Source organism: Triticum aestivum, chromosome 2B (assembly GCF_018294505.1).
Source record: "Triticum aestivum cultivar Chinese Spring chromosome 2B, IWGSC CS RefSeq v2.1, whole genome shotgun sequence".
Lineage (NCBI taxonomy): Eukaryota > Viridiplantae > Streptophyta > Magnoliopsida > Poales > Poaceae > Triticum > Triticum aestivum.
In genome coordinates this window covers 78,957,170-78,977,040 of record NC_057798.1, presented here as the reverse complement: position 1 = coordinate 78,977,040, position 19,871 = coordinate 78,957,170, and the positions used below count along the sequence as shown (strand labels likewise).

Genomic DNA, 19,871 nt, shown 5'->3' with positions numbered 1-19,871 from the left:
AGCAAGGTAACTAATGATAAAAGTGAGCACAAACGGTATTGCAATGCTAGGAAACAAGGTCTAAGGTTCATACTTTCACTAGTGCAAGTTCTCTCAACAATAATAACATAACTGAATCATATAACTATTCCTCAACATGCAACAAAGAGTCACTCCAAAGTCACTAATAGCGGAGAACAAACATAGAGATTATTGTAGGGTACGAAACCACCACAAAGTTATCCTTTCTGATCAATCTATTCAAGAGTCCGTAGTAAAATAACACGAATATATTCTTTCCGTTCGATCTATCACAGAGTTCGTACTAGAATAACACCTTAAGACACAAATCAACCAAAACCCTAATGTCACCTAGATACTCCAATGTCACCTCAAGTATCTGTGGTCATGATTATACGATATGCATCACACAATCTCAGATTCATCTATTCAACCAACACAAAGTACTTCAAAGAGTGCCCCAAAGTTTCTACCGGAGAGTCAAGACGAAAACATGTGCCAACCCCTATGCATAAGTTCACAAGGTCATTGAACCCGCAAGTTAATCACCAAAACATACATCAAGTAGATCACATGAATATCCCATTGTCACCACAGATAAGCACATGCAAGACATACATCAAGTGTTCTCAAATCCTTAAAGACTCAATCTGATAAGATAACTTCAAAGGGAAAACTCAATCCATTATTAGAGAGTAGAGGCGGAGAAACATCATAAGATCCAACAATATTAGCAAAGCTCGCGATACATCAAGATCGTGCCGAATCAAGAACACGAGAGAGAGAGAGAGATCAAACACATAGCTACTGGTACATACCCTCAGTCCTGAGAGTGAACTACTCCCTCCTCGTCATGGAGAGCGTCGGGATGATGAAGATGGCCACCTGTGAGGGATCCCCCCCTTCGACAGGGTGCCAGAACAGGATCCCGATTGGTTTTTGGTTGCCAAAGAGGCTTGCGGCGGCGGAACTCCCGATCTATTGTGGTCCTAGATGTTTTCTGGGTATATGGACATATATAGGCGAAAGAAGTCGGTCAGGGGAGCCACGAGGGTGGGGGCGTGCCCAGGGGGGGTAGGGCGCGCCCCTCACCCTCGTGGCCACCTTGAAGCTTCCCAGACGTCTACTCCAAGTCTTCTGGATTGCTTCCATTCCAAAAATAACTCTCCCGAAGGTTTCATTCCATTTGGACTCCATTTGATATTCCTTTTCTATGAAACACTGAAATAGGAAAAAAAACAGCAATATGAGTTGGGCCTCCGGTTAATAGGTTAGTCCCAAAAATAATATAAAAGTGTATAATAAAGCCCATTAAACATCCAAAACAGATTATATAATAGCATGAATACTTCATAAATTATAGATACGTTGGAGACGTATCACAGCCCCACCTAGCCTCAGAAGAGAGGTCCCCGTGGGTCTACAACCTAAGCACTCCAGGGTCTGGGCCCATCGCTCGTAGCACTCCGGATCGTTGCGCGCAGGGCGATCCAGGCCACCTCCACTAGGGCGCCGACCAGGTCATGCTGCAATGTTGAACTGGACGTCTGACAAAGCTTCGACTGATACTGCGACATCGAGGCCCATAACTATTCTCGCGTGATGGTTAGTGCGTAAAGGCCAAAGGCCAACTCAGAACAAATACCTAAATCGTTTGTGCATTGGGGGCTCGCAAAGACGAGCAGAGACTCAAGATAATGTGACCCCATCGCCTCGTCGCGTGGACTTACGGCAAGGGCCCAGACTGCCCGGTCATGCCACATGGAAAACTCGTGGGTGCTCTCTGGGCCCGCCCAACTTTCACATCAACTCGCGGGTACCCCTCAGGGCCGACCCGACTTCAACAATGGTCTCAAGTATAGTCAAGGTAACGGTGTGTCCAAAACATCAAGGAGGAATACCCGAGGAATCACCCTCGGAGGATCCCCGCTCGAGGTAACCATCAAGGTGAACGTAAGAGGAATCACCCTCGAGGTTCACACTTGAGGGGTTGCATGATGGAGTCGTATCGGGAGTGGTCACGGAGGAATCACCCACGATGACCACGGCCGAATAGCTACACTATAGAATTATCGTCAGGAGTGCGTTACGAGGTATCACCCTCGGCACTTGATAGTAGCTCCGTAGAGATGAGCAACAAAAGGGGCATGATGTGACGTGAGGTGTCGGGTCTGGTCGTCGATCACATTGATCGAGTCATCGATGATGAAGCAGGGGCAACAAGGACAAGGTGGGGGGTCACTGATGGATCACTAACCAACCTATACTAAGCAGTTTAGGATAAGCAGGTAAGGTACAAAAGCAGGTACAAAAGCAGGCTATGTATCAGAATAGGACAAATCAATTACAGTAGCAAAATCTAATGCAAGCATGAGAGAATGGTATGGGCGATATTGGGATGATCAAAGGGGGGCTTGCCTGGAAGCTCCGCTGAAAAGGGAAGAAGGGTCATCGGTGACGTAGTTGATCATAGGGGCATCAATACCGATCTCGGGGTCTACCGAAGAAAAGAGGGGGGAGAAACAGTAAATACATGCAAACATATGCATAACAAGACAATAAGCGGTGCTCGAGGTGTTCTAACACAATGTTAGGCGATACTGGTGCAGGGGGAAAACATCCGGGAAAGTTTTCCCTGTTCCGGACGTCAGTCAGATAGATGAACCAGAGGGGAAAGGTTCGACACTTTCTATAATAGGTACGTGTGGCGGCTGAACGGACCATGTTATCCGGATTTGTCTCGTCGTTCTGAGAAACTTCCATGTACAAAGTTTTGCGATCCGAGCTACGGTTTATTTTTCTATTAATTTTTCAAAGTTCTATTAATATTCTGAAATTAATAGATTTAATTTAAAAGGAAACAGGGTTATGACATCAGGATGATGTCAGCAGTCAACAAGGTTGTTGACTGGGTCAAACTTACACGTGGATCCCGCTGTCATTGACACTTCTTAAATAAGCAGGTTTAATTAGACTAAAAATGTTCATTAGGCTAAAATCAAAGTTAATTAATTAAATAACTAATTAATTATTAATTTTAATACTTTCTAAATATAACAGGGGCGGGGCCCACTCGTCATGGACCCATGCGGCCTATCAGGCGCGGGCTAACGGGCGCTGGGTGCTGGTGGCCAAGGGCCAGCGCCCGCACGATAGGGGTGGGTCGGCAGCCACGGCGCTCAACTATTGCGGCAAAATGGGACGACGGCGGGGGAGCGGGGGGCAAGCAGCGGTTAAGAGCGGCGGGTAGCAGGCCGCAGGCGTCGAGTGCGACAACGGGCGGCGATGGCAGCGGTGCGGGCGCGGCAGAGCACGCGACCAGGGGCGTCAATACGCACAGTTCACGCATGGGCGGCCGTGGGCGTGGGTGACTAGGCCAGCATGGGTGGGCGTCCGTGCGCGAGCGAGCCAGGCCGGGAGCGCGCCGAGTAGCAGTACGGCGCGTCGCCGGCGCGGATGGCGTTCTGGATGGGAGGGGCGTAGGAGGGGAAACACGACTGTAGCGCGTGCACGTGCGTCGGGCGCGGCCAAAGCGAGCGCGAGCGGACGCGGTGGCGAGCGAGCAGAGAGGGGGAAAGAGGAAGCCCAGGGAGGTCTCACCAATGTTGGAGAGCAGGGGCGGCGAGGATCGTGGTGGGCCGTTGAGGGGGGCACGAGGTAGCCAGCGACGGGCGGCTGTGTCGAGGGCGCTGGCGTCGGGGCGACCTTCACCGAGGCCGGTGCAGAGGCGGGAGGGTGTCGCAGCATGGGAGGCTCCGGGAAGGAGGCGAGGCGTAGACGCTGGGGCAGCATCGGTCGGTGAGGTCCTCGGGCAGCGGCCCATCCAGATCAGGGGAGAAGGGGGCGCCAGGAGGAGTGGGGGATCAGGGGAAGTGGGTGGAGGTTAGGGTTTGGGGAGATGGCCTTGTAGGCTAGCGGTAGTGGAGGTGGGCCGGCTGGGCCGCGTGGTTCAGCTAGGCCGAGGCCCAGCAAGGGGGAAGTATTGTTCTTTTCTCCCTTTTCTGTTATTCTGCCTCTGTTTCCTATTTAAAAGAACTACTAAAATATTTTCGTTAACAGTGGCACCTTGCACAAAATAGATAGGAACAAAGTTAAGCTGCATAAAAAAGTTTGGGGTCTCAAGGAGTTGGCTAACCATTTTTAGAAATTGGAAAGGCCAATGTAATTATTGTTGGACCACAAAATAAAATCCCAGGGGCATTTTGGGAACTCAAAAGAGGTTGGTTCCACATGAAAAATATCCAAGGATTATTTGCCACACTTTGAACATTTTAGTTTTCATGTTTGACAAACTTGGATTTTTGACTTTAAATTTGAATTTGAATATGAATAGTGATTTTGATCAAGTGGGGATTAGCAAAAATAATGTGATGACGTGGCACCATTAACAGGGGTTTACTGTAGCTTAATTATCCGTGCATCACATAACTGCACTGCATCACGATGCTTCACCAGGACCGTCTGCACCACCAAACTTCACCGTCGACCCTGCTGCTCCAACTTCGTCTCCACCTGGGAACGAGTAGATACTATGTCTTCAAACCTTTTTGGTCATTACTGACAAAACAGGGAGAGGCATATGAGTTGATAGTCTTCAAGCGGGTCCATATGGGTGGTTGCTTATTTTTGCTAAGTTCTTACAACTCTCGTTCTGAAACTTTTGGCTTTTGAGTTGTAACACCTAAACTTGATGGTCATCTGCTACTTTTGCAGCCACTTTGTGATGCCATGATAAATTCCATGAAGTCATTCTGCAGACGTCCATTTTCCATTATGCATATCATTATCTTCATTATCTTTTTATATGCATGATGAATTGTCTTCACACTATGAAGATGGCCTCCACAAAGCAAAACCCTCCATGTGCATTTGCATTCAAAAGCAAACTATTTATATGCACATCTTCAGGGGAAGCCTCGTCATATGTGTGAAGACAACACTCACAATACTGAACTTTCACATACTTTTATCCCCGTTGAAAACTTCAACCAGTTTCTTATCAATCACCAAAAAGGGGGAGATTGTAAGTGCATCTAGTGCCACCCCTAGTTGGTTTTGGATTATTGACGACAAACGTGGTTGAGGGAATAATGTGTTTGTGAGAATTGCAGGATAACACAGGTAGTGTCCCTCATTGATTCGGTTTACCTACCAGAGATGACCCCTAAAAATGTATGAAGACATTGAAGACAATGGTGGTTCGTGAAGACATTCACGACGAAGATTATGACACATGAAGATATTCACTTGAAGACTATGGAATGCGAAGATATAGTTTTTTCATAGTTTCCTTTCTTCTTTATTGAGTCATAGGAACCACTGTACTGTTGAGTGGTCCAAGTGAACAAAGTCAGAGTGACTGAAGTGATGGTCAACCAAATCCTATGTTTTCGAGCGAAGACAATGAGAGCAAATCTTATCCAGAGTGGATGAGTGAGCTTTGCTTGTAGCCCAAGCCAAGCTGCCGCGTGTGTTTGAAATCTTACCGTTGGACGCGTGTCAGTTCCTTAGTGACCCAGGGTCATTTTGGACATATCAGGTTGGGTCGCCTCCTGGCTATAAATAGCCCACCCCCTACACCATAAATTGGTGGCTGCTTAGAGTTAGTACACGGCTTTTGTCGTTTGAGAGCAACCCACCTCCGAAGCATTTAAGGGAGAAATCCTTGCGAGGACAAAGCCCAAAACACTGAGATCCAAAGAGTGTTAGGCATCACTGAAGTCTTTCTGTCCGAGTGATCTGAAGACTTGTTACACTTCAGGACTGTGAATCCTCCAGCCGGTTAGGTGTCGCGTTCTGAGCATCGAAGAGTCATTGTGGATTGCTGGTGAACGAAGTTTGTGAAGGTTTGGAAGTCTACCTCGAAGACTTGCCGGACTGATTGGACAAGGACTGGGTGTCCTTAAATCAAGGGGAATAAGGTGAAGACACTGTCTTCTGAGTTAAATCTCAGCCTCCCTAACCAAACATACAGTTGTCATAGCAACTAGAAATGGTCTACCAAATCCTTGTCTTCGTCAAGCTAATGGTTCTATCCTCTACTCTCCTCTCTTTACAGTTGTCTTCATGAAGTCATTGCTTGCCTATAGGATCTATTTGACTTCACTTCGTGAAGACTATTATCTATTTAGCTTCGTACTATCTTACTTTCTGATCCTATCTACCTAGTTGCAGTTAGTCTTCGTGCTTTCATTGTATTGTATGTTTGCAAGTGCTTGCCTAGTGTAGTTTTCATTCCGCTGCTTACTATATAGGCTCAGTTTACCTGTTTGTCTTCAAAGCCACCGTGTTTTGAAGACTTTCCTAAAAATTTCCTATTCACTCCCCTTCTAGTCGACAACTAGCACTTTCATCTAGGCTTGCCCATGTGCGACCTTGCGCATCTTGAGGCCCCCTTCTCTTACAAGGAGGTCAAGAAAACTATGAAGGGGGTCCACTGGATAAAGTGCCCGGGACGGACGGGTTCACGGGCCGATTGTATGCTTTGTGTTGGCACATAATAAAGGACGACCTTATGCGGGCAATGGTACACTTCTTTCGAGGCGACATGCACAACTTGCCTGCAGTCAACAAAGCCCTTGGTTTGCTCCTGCCTAAAGTGGTTGGGGCGATCGAACTCAAGGACTTCCCCCTTGTGAGCCTCATCCATGGTGCAATCAAGATCTCCGAGAAGGTCCTAGCGACACGGTTAGCGGCGGAGCTGCCACAGCTTGTGGGGAACCACCAGAGTGCATTTGTAAGAGGGTGATCCCTTCAAGATAACTTCATGCTCGTGCAGTGCATGGCTCGCCGCCTTCCTGCATTGCGAGGCCCCACGGTCCTAGTGAAACTTGACATCTCCAAGGCGTTTGACACCATCCAGTGGTTGTTCCTTCCGGAAGTCTTGGAACAAATGGGCTTTGGGGCAAGGTGGAGAGCTTGGATTTGTGGCATCCTATTAACATAAACAACCAGGATCGCGGTTAATGGAGTGCCTGGGGAGACAATCTTCAATTGTTGCGGCCTTAGACAGGGGGATCCAATCTCCCAAATGTTATTCATCTTGTGCATGGAGCCGCTCCACAGACTATTCCTCAAGGCAACGGTTGTCGGCATCCTCACACCCCTAGGACACTCGGGCCTCAAGCAGCGGGTTTCGATGTTTGCAGATGATTTCATTATCTTCCTCAAGCCGACGAGGACGGAGTTGGTCACATGCGATTCCATCCTACCGCATCTTTGGGCAGGCATCCAAGCTCCAAGTCAACATGTCAAAGAGCGCCACAGTACAGATCCGTTGCTCCCAGGATGAGATGGCCCTAGTGTGTGCCACCCTCAGCTACTCTGGCACTACCTTCCCATGTAAGTATCTGGGTCTTCCACTGTTGATCCGTAAACACACGGCTGCGCAGTTCCAAGGGCTCGTTGACCAGTTCGCAACGCGTTTACCCCACTGGAAGGCGGAGACCCTCCCGAAGAGTAGTCAGGCTTTGCTGGTACAATCTGTCCTCTCCGCAATTCTGATCCACTCGACGCTAGCTCTTGACCTCCCTCCGAGGACCATTGCCACCATGATTAAGATCTAACGTGACTTCCTATGGGCTGGCAAGGCAGACGCGGGAGGAGGTGCTTGTGCTGTGGCCTGGGAGAGGGTGTGCACACCCAAGTCGGCCGGTGGCCTAGTTATCTTGGACATGAGGTGGATGAATGTGGCCCTCCAGACCAAGTGGCTTTGGTTGCAACGGACTGATCAGAATAGGCCTTGGTCAGAGTTCTTGTTCTCTGTACTGAAGGAATCGAGGCAAATATTCCAGGAGGCGACCCGAGCGGTCGTGGGTGATGGGCGAGGCACACTATTATGGGAGGATAGATGGCTTAATGGATGTCAGTTGTAGGAGCTCGCGCCGCGGGCATACGAGCGTGTCCCGGCCCGCACGCGGAGATCGAGGACGGTGTATGAGGCGATCACTGAGGGGAGATGGGCTAGTGATGTCGGGCTAGCACTGAACACGGAGGAAGTGGCGGGGTACTTAGACATCTGGCCCACGATCACGGTGGTTCAGCTGGACGATAAGCACGCTGACCGTATCGCTTGGTCCTAGGAGAAGGACGGCGCCTTCGGCCAAGTCGGCCTATGCGGCTAAGTTTGCTACTCGAGAAGTGTCGCCCACCACGGCATTCACATGGCGCTCGTGTACCCCGCTCCGGTATCGATTCTTAGCACAACTTGCGATCATGGACCGCTGCTGGACATTGGACAGATTGGCACAGAGAGGGCTACCGCACCAGGACTCGTGCCCTTTCTGTGATCAGCACTACGAGACAATTGGCCACCTGCTCCCTGAGTGCATTCTGGCGAGGGAAGTGTGGGCCAAGGTGTTCACGGCCATAGGCGTTCCGCATGGCGCACCGCAAGTAGGAGAGCCTCTGCCGGATTGGTGTGCCCGACAAGGTTCACACGGGCGTCAGGCGAGGATGATACGGACCTTGTGCCTCCTTGTCATGGGGGGGGGGGTATGGAAGCACCGGAATGCCATAGTCTTAGACAGGGCACTGGCCAGCCTCCGGCAGGTTCTACACCGGGTTGCGAGCGAGAGCAAGGTTTGGAGGCAGGCGGGACTGCTACGAGGAGAGCTGGATACGTTCTTCGTAGGGACACTGGAGTGGGCTCATCGAGAATAATCCGGTTAGGTCATAGTAGGTGGACGGTGGTGTAGCGCCTTGTAATCTCTCATGTAACTAAACCGCGGAGGGTTCTTTCCCATTTCTTCTATAATATATGATACGCACACTCGTGCGTATTCGAGAAAAAAGAGTCACTACCAAGAAATTATTTGAGTTACTAAAAAAACTTTGTCCTTAAATTAAGGTATTCAGGAAGAACATGCTGTTGTAGCTAGATACCATCAAGAATTCTTGATTATTGCATGGGAACAGATTCATGTTAAAAGTATTTTCCTTTTCCGTTTTTTTAACTGGGCTTGAAATTGCTTTTCGTTCCGGTAATTACGAAACGGTAAGAAAGATAAGAACATGAGCTTGTTTGATCGAGTCTGGTCACTCAAACTTCAGCTATTCGGTCCGTGCCACTACCGTTTGCGAAGAAACATTTTTTTGGCGGGTGGCGAAGAAACTTCACCTACCATTTCAACCGATGCAAAAGGACCAATGTGAAGTGTGGTCCATTGCAGGATCTGTGTGGCGCTCTATATGTGTAGTGGCCATTGTTAGTTGAGAGTGAAGAGGGACCCATTATTTGCAGAGATATCATTCGAGGGCACCTGTTTTCATGTCGGTAAACCTGAAGCCTCAGTTCCAGAGAATGCAACTTAATGGGTTATCTTAAAATAGTTACAGGAGAATTCAAAGTGAAGCCCATTAGTAAAGTATATGGATGGTTGTGGCACTGGGGGATGGGGGTGACCACTATGTATCTGCCCACTGGCTTAAATACTGTTCTAGTTAGTTAGTACTCCCTCCGTCAGGAAATACTTGTCGGACAAATGGATGTATCTAGATGTATTTTAGTTGTAGATACATCTATTTTTATTCATTTCTCCGACAAGTATTTTGGGACGGAGGGAGTAACTACTATCTGGCTCTGAAGAATACACCACTGGATGATAGGAAACAGATGTGGGATAGGGTATACTAGGGCTGCCGCTGACAGTTTATTAAATCAAATAATCTTATGTTATTGACCGCCTGTACTGTACTGTGGTGCAGTATTATACACGATCTCTTCCTATTGGTCTAACTACTAAATACTTGAAAATACTATTGCACTGTTAGTTAGCAAGTGATCTTAATTTACTCAATAAGTGAGATATGCCAAACCATGCACTTGGTCTCCGTGTTAGGCTGTAAAAAACGGTTGAGTCATTCAAGGATGTGCCTGTGAGTGTGACTGGCCAACAGGGATCCGATGCATCCCAGTTATGGCAGTCGTAAAATACGTAGTAGCATCTTCCTGATGCTCTTGTTCTCCTAATATCCAAACCGTCAATCATGCATGAAATTTGAACATTGAATATTCTCTGTCTATCAAGTTGGATCCCTGTTAGAAAAAAAATGCACACAGAGGCATTCATCCCTGTGACGTATGCTTGCCTAAGATCGATCGTGGTTCATGGTGGATTAGTGGTGGTTGGATCTTGCTTGGTTGTAGCCATTGGAAGTACCCAAACAGCGTGGTTTTTAAGATCTACAACGACCTAATAATGATGCTGGTGCCTGAAAGATTCTGAGGTGGTTGCATCAGAGTTGCAGAGAATTCCCAACATAGCTAGGCACGACGCCCGCATGCGTGTATGGTCCATGCTATGGCCGCGCCAATGTTAAATGCTGATATGAATGTACTTATGCATTAGTGCATCTGTGCATGTTCATCCTTGTTTTGTGATGGTGAAAAATACAATATTCTCGATGTGTCCATTGTGACTTTCTGAGGTAAGAAACGATTCATTCCTGTTATGGCAATGCAAATCTCGGCACAGCTTACAGTTTCGCCTCCTGCCTTTATTTCCTCATGACGCATGCGCACATTCAGGTCTCAGACATGGAAGTGGTAGTGAGCTCGTAAAGCTGTGGCAACGTTGCTATACACACGACGTCCTATGCACGATTTACAGACGATACTAATAATCAAGCCGTTGGTGTCATCTAGCTCTCTGCAGGACACCGTTCGATTGCACATCGTGCATGCATCGTCCATTCACCAGTCGTCCGTGAAGTAGTTTCGAAGCTGTGGAGTGTGGATTTGTCATGTGGGAGCCCAATTTGTTTCATCCAAGAGTAAATGTATGGTTTGACAGTAGTAGTGCCGAAAGCCTGAAGAAGAAGTGTGGCGGCATGGCATGGCATAGCAGGCGGCCATGCTGGGTGACGGAGGATGACCGGCGCGCGCGGCCGAGCAGGCGAGTAAAGTCATTGTCGGCCCATCTTAATCTTGTTGTCTAGTGAAGTCGTTGTCAGCTGCGCCCGCCATGTTTATGTCCGCTTGTGCCTTTTCCGGCTGCAGACTTTTGAGGGAGACTGCACCTTTCTTATCGCTAATTCAGCATTCTACTACTACTGTGTTACATGTGCAACTACATACTACCTTCGTCCAAAAATACTTGTCCCAAGTTTGTTTTTCAAATGGATGCATCTAGCATTAACTTGATGCTAGATACATCTTTTCGGACCGAGGGTGTATGAGTTTGGGATGATAAAATCAGTGAATCTGTTGCTAATTAATGAACGTAACAGTTCACCATTGGGGAGAATATGTTCTGCACTTGGATCGATTGTTAATTGGGCACGGATTGATTCATCGGGGGAGGAGATGGGTATGCAGGGAAAAAAACACAGCTCTCAAACTCACCCTCTGGAACAGGATGGAGCATGGCTTCCTTTCTTCTTAGATGCCCGCTCGGCATATGGCACCAGCTTTTGCTGAGAGGCAGGTGACGGATGCCTTCACGTGGTGACGGCGACGACGATGATTAGGCTTGTGTGGGTTGGTTGCTTAACAGACTGGATCGGAGAATTCTGCCATTAGTACGAAGGGACAAGGCGTCGCCGCTGCAGGACAGGAGATTAGTGACAAGGTTATATCATCGCTAAGTGGCCCTGACATTATGCTTTAATGATCCGTAATTGGATCCGATCGGCACCCACTTGCCCTGTGTCGCGCAGGTACGAGCATGCAGCAGCAGCAGAGTAGTACTCCCTCCGTTCGGAATTATTTGTCTCAAAAATGAATGTATCTAGAACTAAAATATGTCTAAATACATTCATTTCTGCGACAAGTAATTTCGAACGAAGGGAGTAGTACTTTCCCTTTTGTTTAAGAGCTGGACGTTGCATGCATGACTGACGGCTACTGCAAGTGGTAACTAGTAGGAGTAACTAAGAAAAGGATCATTTTTGAAAATCCCTTGCACTAACCTGCACGGCGTAGTTTTTTATGTCGGAAATGGTTGGACTTTGGTTGGTGGAGCGAGACGGGAGAGCTAGTGCACATTAGTTGTGTCGAATCTCGATCCTGGATGACAGGATGAACGATCGCCTGATAGACCGGACACACCGTGATTTCTTCTTCTTCTACAGAACAACTGTGCAAGGTGTGGGGTCCCGGAGTTCCTGGCTTCAGCAAGTCTGCCGACGACTGCCTGCCACTCAAACCCGGAAGATCATTCTGGCTACCTTCTCGCAGAAGCCGGCTTCCCATGCAAGCTTTGTTTGCACTGGACACCAGCGCTTGCAGTTCGTACTGCCAACAAACTTGTGAACGAAGGAAAAACTGTCCTGGTTCTTGGTGAGCACGGCGCGGCGGAGTCAACGCCAGGCCAGGGTGCCATGTCGAGGCCCCCGCGCCACCTCGTCAGTGCAGGAGGGAGCTGCCGTAGAGTGTGACCAGACCATGTGAGCTGGAAAGACAGGGGACAGGTGGAGGTGGGCGCGCGAGGCGTGGCGGCAAGCGACCTCGATCGCTTGACCCCGCTACCTAGCCCAGGATGTCATCGGTGTGGGTGGCCCAGACAGCAGGCCAGCACGTCCTCCATCTGACTGCGGTTGAGCGCGCTGGAGATGACCAGCTCATTGGAGTGGCAGCACGTGCATGTGTGGGAGAGCTACGGCCGCTTGTCAACGACAACCCTCTGAATTCTCCATGCGAGCGAAGACTAGCTTGTTTTTCAACGATGCCGAGAGAGGACTTACCTCACTGCAAACGACTCGAATTCGAGTGACCTTAAACTAGCTGAAGTTTAAGACCAAGCTATAAAAGTGGTCCGTAATCAGCTTGTAATTAAGAGCATCTACAACCCGGATGCATCCCCCACGTCAGCCCGGCCCACCACTGGCACACCCGATCCCACAAAAAACCACTCCGGAGCAAACCCTAGCTCACTTCACTCCTCTCCGCTCCGCTCCCCGACGCTCCCCTTTCCCCAATCCGTCCAATCACTAGCGCCAACGAGCATGTCCAGCACCGGCAACCACTCCGACGACAGCTCCGGAGACGAGGACGAGTTGGCGCTCTGTATCGCGCTCAAGCGCTCGCCAGACGATACGGGTGGCAGCTCCGGGCCCGGTGTGACGCCTCCTGTCGCCCGTTGCCGTAGAGCCGACGCCGGCGCCGACAGGGACTGGGCGCCGACCCTTCCTGCCGCGCGCGTGGATCTGTGAGGCCTGCCCAATCTGTTCCGATATAAACACATAGCATTTCTAAATACCAAATTACTCATATGGCTAATATGTGACCCATTATGTCCACTAATATAGACCAATACATCGACGATAATAACTAATTATCAGCAAGCAGTGAAAATGGCATTATGAATATAGAACTTCATCATATTATCAAACTCATGCATAACATTTTGTAGAAACACATATATAACATATTATTTTAAATCTTAAAATAAGGATTTTGTGCATATTTATTAAGCAGTTTCTTAATTAACAAGTTAATAAAGTGGGAATCAAAATTTGTTATGCTAACGCATTGAATCATACATTTTATTTACTAAAAATACATGTTTTGAACATGAATACTATAAAAAGATCTAGATATGTTTTCTTCAATATATCAACATGTCGTTCGATATATTACTCAATTTCCAACAGACGATATGTGAAACGAAACCGATACAAACCCAATATCCGATAATTTTGAACCTTGATCTTGAGTAGGGCCAAAAAATGGGTCAGTCTCGAACTGCTCACACCTCCAGCTTTTCTTGCAACCCTACTTGTGTACATGTACATGGCGATGGCAAGTTGGCGTTCCATCTTGATTCCGACTAGTTATTCTGAATCACAGAGATCTGGTTTTGTTTGATGTGGATCGAATCATGTAGACTATGGTTTACGAGATACAATTGAAAAATTCAATGGAGAGAATATTCCGGGAGGTCTTGTTCAAAAAAAATAAAAAAATTCAAAGAGCTGGACTGGTGAATCCCCAGTGCTGTCGTCTGTAGCAGTAGCTAGTGTGTAGTTTGAGAAGTCGGAAATTTGCAAGGGCACGCAGGTGCAGGGGCACGCACCTGCCCAACTGTGCGTCTGTGCCCGGTCGTTCGATTGCCTCATGATCCGAAAGTCGCTGGATTTCGTACAAGCGCACATCAAATTTTACGTTTTAGTTTCTTCAACATGTGATTTTGTCATTCGCTCGTACAGTCGTACTAAGTTTCAACACTTTAAATTTAACAAACTTCTAAAATTTTGTCAAAGCGTATGTAAAAGTAGTTACTTCAATTCCCCTCGGCACATGGAACATGAATATGCAAACACAATATAATTTGAACTTTGTACGGCCTCAACCAGTGCAACATGAACTTTGGCTCCGAATCCGGGACAACACCATGGAACGACACATCAGACAAAGAATCGGGCGAGTCTGAGCTCAAATAAAAGAAATCCCCGAATCCAGTAACCCTAACCCTAGGTGCGGAAGATACCCACCCACATCTCCATGTTCATGCTGCTAGCCATGTCGAAGTCGTTGTCCATGCTCTCCTCCCCATCCTTCCACGAAGACATGGTACAATGGCAACGAGCAGGACCAGCGGCGGTAACAGCAGAGTGCAAGCAGGCAGGAAGAGACGGGTATGCTACAGGAGAGAACAAGAGAGTGAGTGAGCTTGGGAGAGAAAGAGGGTTGGGTTGGTCATTTTTACTAGACCGACCTGGTCTAATCGAGCCGGCGACTGATGCGGGCCTTAACGGCCGTCTGAACATCACCGTCTTACTATGTGGATACGTGTCTCTGACTAGTGGGTTTGCCTTGTCATAATCGGGTTTAAAACGACCGAACGAGCAACTAAATGAAAGGTCTTTCAGTTGTGGTAGTTTTTGCCAATGCTTCCCTCAAAACTTGTAGTTTTTTTTGCTATTTACTGCTTCCTTTGAGAAGTCTCTTTCCATTTCTTTTAAAAAATAGTATATTTTCTGGTTATGTCTTTACTGGGATCATGCCCCCTGTGAGTTCCTTTGCCATAGTGTGATCCTCACTGGGCTTGTAAGTACACACACATCTGGAAGATCGATGAAGTGGTGGAATGCACAAGCTATTTATTCTTCTTCTTTCTTAGATCAACTCTAGCAAAGTCACCAAATAACCACCATTTTGGCAAATTTTGCCGAAAAGATTAGTCTTGTAGAGTCATAATCGTGCCGTCGATCGTCGTAATACTTGGAGGGCGCTACAAATCCAATCCTCGAGCCGATGACAGAATGGATGATAAGATCTACCAATTAATATGATACCAAATTCTAGGTGTGTGATGCAAATATGATGCCCAATGACATCAATATGAAGGGGATACAAAAAAAATTTATCGCAAAGGAACGGTTGGCTCACAAGGATAATGGCAATGAAGACAAATCTTCTGACGGAATGGGTACTTTTGTCATGCTTAACCTTTCACGAAGTTGGGGTAAACGGCCTTGCTTCCGGCTTACGTGCCAAAGGATGCACTACTAGGAAAAGGCCTACTAATGGCGCACCGGTTTTGTCTACTAATGGCGCACTACCAGTGCGCCATTAGTACCACGCCACTAGTATTTTTTACTAATGGCGCACCGCTGATGCGCCATTAGTATCTGGTATACTAATGGCGCACCCAGTAGTGTGCCATTAGTATGTAAGAACATGCGCCATTAGTATGCCTCCCGGGGGGCCATACGTAACCATGTGCTTTGTCATACTAATGGCGCACTCTGAGGTGATGCGCCATTAGTATCCTTTGGCATACTAATGGCGCGCCTGGAGGTGATGCGCCATTAGTATGAATATTTGTTTTTTTTACTTTTCTGATTTTTGCACAGGTTACAAAATATATTATTGGACAAAATATAGACAGCAGCACACAACAACAACAGATTCATCGAATACAATAGAAGATTAGTCTCCGAATACAATTCATCATATTAGTCTCCGAATTCAAAAGATCGAACAAAGATAAAACATTACAAGTCTCAAGACCGCGAGTATCGAGTTTGTCTTCACATTACAAGTCGATATCGATCATCTAAACTACCAACACATAGAAGAGAGCTGCGGTCATCACGATGAGCATCATCGCGATCAAACTGGTCTTCATCCGGTTCCTCCAATGCTCCCTCCTCTCTCCCGCTAGATAGCGGGCGTATCTAGATTCGGCCTCCGCCCTAGTGGTGTACCTTTTGTAACTGTTACCGCTGAAACGGTGAACCTGTCTCCGACACTCCTCCCAGTCGTCGTAGACTCCGGGAACCTTACCCTTGTACACGACATACGACGGCATCTCTATGCACAAGCCAAACAACAGACAATACATAAGCAATATGTAAGTATGCAACAAAAGGATCGGAAGAGAAAAGCAAGACATTAATAGCACGATTCATGGTCCTACTAATAAATAGCATCGATTACATCTAAGTTGAACGACTGTCTAAACCAAAGAGACATACGAATTCATTAAAGTTTAATTACAACATGAGCCAATCAATCTTTCAGAACTACACATCACTACTTTCGACTCGACTCATCGAACAGGAGCGTGGATGAAGCCGTCGTCTGTCGTGATGGTCATGAAATCGTGGTCGCTGTCACCCTGCATTTGTAGCGTTCCATCTATCTCACTGTTGGACGGTTGATATCTGCGGAAGAACTGCCCCGAGGTATGAAGGACATCTTGATGGATGATGTCCGCAAACTCTGACTGGATGCGAAAGAATTCTTGTCTGAGGTCCGCGTCCTGGGTTGCCGACAACCTCGCGGCCCAATCTTTGAGACTATCTGGTAGCAGAAGGTGATGATGGTCCCTTACGATTGCCCGCATGTGATGGAGGACGTAGTAGGCATCCTTCTGACTGCCAGGCGGCTGCTTGACGCAGCAGAACTTCGTATTGTGTGAGAAGATGTGCTTGCCGTACTTACGAACTGCCTTGGTGAAGGTGCCTCCAGATTTGTCGTAGCCGGGGAGAACATCATCAAGAACTTTCTTGACATTTGTGTAGTCTATCTTGGAGTTACGGTTCGGGTCGAAATACGTGGCCATGAAATATTTCGGGCTTAAGAGGATGAGTGTGCAATGTGTGTCACTGCACAGAACACGGAATGTTAGGGAAAAAAAGAACGATCGAAATCTAAGAAATCATATGTTACGGGGCGGTTAAGGGATGACTTACTTGGGAAAGTAAGCCACAAGGAAGTTATCCTTATCTGGGTTTGCCAGAATGACGCCTTCGAGGTGTGAACTCGCAACTTGGCGGTCCCCAGCGCTGCTCAAGTGCTTGGCACGCATGCAGAAGGGGTCGACTATCATGATGTCCGGGGTCTTGTCTCTAATGATCCGCATCTCCATACTCAGCGAAAACAGCCGAACGAAGGTGTAGTGCAGCGGATGAAGGTTAAACATAGCAAAGATGTCATCAAACCGCAGGACGATCGTACCCCCGATGTCGCCATCCACAAAGCCCTTGCCCTCTGGCACCTTGGCCACGAAAACCGGGTATGCCACATCATTCTCTCTGAGACGCCGCTTCTCCAAAGAAAGAACACTGTCGTGCAGACTCCGCATAGCACCGGTTGCAGCATTGAGCATATTTGGCGGTAGCATCGCCCTACCCGCCACATGCATCCTCCTCGAGATATCCTTAGGTGAAGGTGGCCCGTCCTGAGCACGGATCGAACTTGGTGCCGGCTGGCTCGCACCGGCGCCCTTGTTAGTCTTTCGTTTCTGTCCCTTCTTCTTGATCTCCTGTAATGGGACCGAGTTATGCTCACAGACCGCCTTCTTGAACGTGTTGGGGCTGATAATATTTCGCACCTCAGCTATCTGAGGCTCGGTGAAGGCGGGAGCTGGAGGCGTCTCCTGAGAACTGAACGCCAGACGACGCCTGTTGCAATTGGATTTCTCTGCCATACCAGCTAGATTGCGGTCGTCTTGGTTGGGTTCTTGAGAAAGAGGCCCGTAGAACTCGTCAGCGTACCCATGTTCGGCAAGGTACTTATCGACATTGGTAAATGTACCGTCGTCGTTGTTGTCGTCGTCCGGATCCTGTGCCATAGGGATGTCCGTATCCTGTGCCATAGGGATGTTCGGCATAGGGATGTTCGGCAGGTCCGGTAGCGTTGCGGCATTCTTGCCATGGCTTGGCGCCGGCACGACTGGCGATCTTGTCTGTGGGGTGGTGTCCCCCGCCCCCAAACGAATCTGGCTCTTCGGCCAAAGCAGGGGCTAGTTTACGTAGGCGCTGAGCGTCATCTCATCTTCTTCGTCGGCCCCAGCGGGTCGAATCGAAGGTAACAGCTCGTCGCAGCCTGGCAGCACCCGAACCACTTCAACCCTATACACTGTGGGTGGCATCGGATTACCGTGGAACATGGGGTTGCCCGGTTGAACGATTCTGCCCTTGGCGACATCGACCAACTCGCCGCCCATGAAGTGCAGAAGAGTGCAAGGAACATCGGCGGCGCCCTGCGAAAACATGTAGGGAGTCAGGGATGCCCAGTCAAAGGCAAGGAGATGAAGTCATCGGCCGAGAGGCTTAGTTACCTTGATGCCGTCGAGCTCGGCTAATGTCGAGGCACCGCCAACGGCGGGCGTGCAACTGACGGAGGGGGCGCTTGCTGGCGAGGTGCCGGCCGGCGTACACCTGGGTGCATTAAGCTCCAATGCCCGTGCCAGCGCCGGAGACACGAATACCGCCTGCGCCGGAGACACCAATGGCGCCGCCTGCGTGCTGTGTGAGTTGCTGGCCGTGAAGCTGGGAACCGGGGGAGGCCCCTGTTGGCCGCCCGCAATCCACGTCGTCAGCCCATGAATCAACGTAGGCACCATGGCGTTGAGCTTCATTCCCAGTTGTTGTTCCACTTGCTCTTGGACAAGCTTCGAAATCCGCGCCACTTGTGCCTTGAGTGCTTCTACCTCGCGCGTCTGGCTTTTCGAGCTGGTCTTTTTCTCCTTCCGCACACCAACGGTATAGTATGACCCCCATTTTGTGGACAAACCTTTGCCGGCCACACGACCAGCTGACGTCGGCTTAGTGAGCTTATCCTTGTTTTTCATTACGTTCAACGCCCTATTTAAAGGGGTGTTGAAAGGGGAGCTCTGAGATGACCCCGCGCTACTGCTTTCAGTTTCCTGCGGAAGGAACGTGAACCATTTAGAAATATTGGGGATTAATTAGAGTGCAACCATATGGAGCTAATTACGCGGGGGTGTATTCCTTACCAGAACAAGCTCAAGCGCCCTGGTCTTCGGATCCGTGGTAAGCTCCTTTGTTATCGGGTCCTCCTTGTACCGGGCCCTGACAAAGTTCCTGGTCTGCTTGTCACCGCTGTATTTATCGAAGCGTGGCGGTAGGCCTTGCTCGGCACGCTCCGCGTCCTCCTTGTCCCATATAGGCTCCGCCACTCTGTAACCGTCGGGACCGAGTTTGTGTTCCCCTAAGTTCAACTCCCGCATTTCTTTCCCCCACTGTCTTGATTCGGAGGTTGCGCTACTCTCGCACTTGATCTTGAACTCCTTGTAGTCATCTTCGCTGATCGAAGAATATTTCGCCTTGATCTTCTCATAACTATCACCTTTATCAATCATTCTCTTCACCGCGCTTCTCCAAGTAGACAGGGCCATGCTCATCCTCGTGAGGGCGGCACTATTCACTTTATTCCCTGAGAGGCGTGTGTTTTCAAAATCGGCGGGGAACTTGTATCGTTCGTGCAGCTTCGTGAAGAGGAGGTTGCGCAAATTCCCTCGGTCCTTATGCCTAAGGTTCTCGGTGTTGCTGGAGACGGTGCTCCGGAGAATGCACCCGAGCTGAAGCGAGTACCCCTTGACTATATGTTTGGGCTCCGTTGGATGCCCGTCGGAGTCCACTTGAGTAAATTCCTCCTTGAGGGTGCTAAGCGCATT

General features: G+C 48.6%; 1 long non-coding RNA gene across 1 annotated transcript; it reads left to right on the top strand.

Annotated features, from left to right (window-relative positions):
• Nucleotides 1-10,569: 10,569 nt before the first annotated feature.
• Nucleotides 10,570-16,327, top strand: LOC123040544 (uncharacterized). The gene is made up of 3 exons (XR_006418181.1): nucleotides 10,570-10,702; nucleotides 11,866-11,867; nucleotides 16,317-16,327. It is a non-coding gene; the product is annotated as an uncharacterized lncRNA (long non-coding RNA).
• Nucleotides 16,328-19,871: the final 3,544 nt, after the last annotated feature.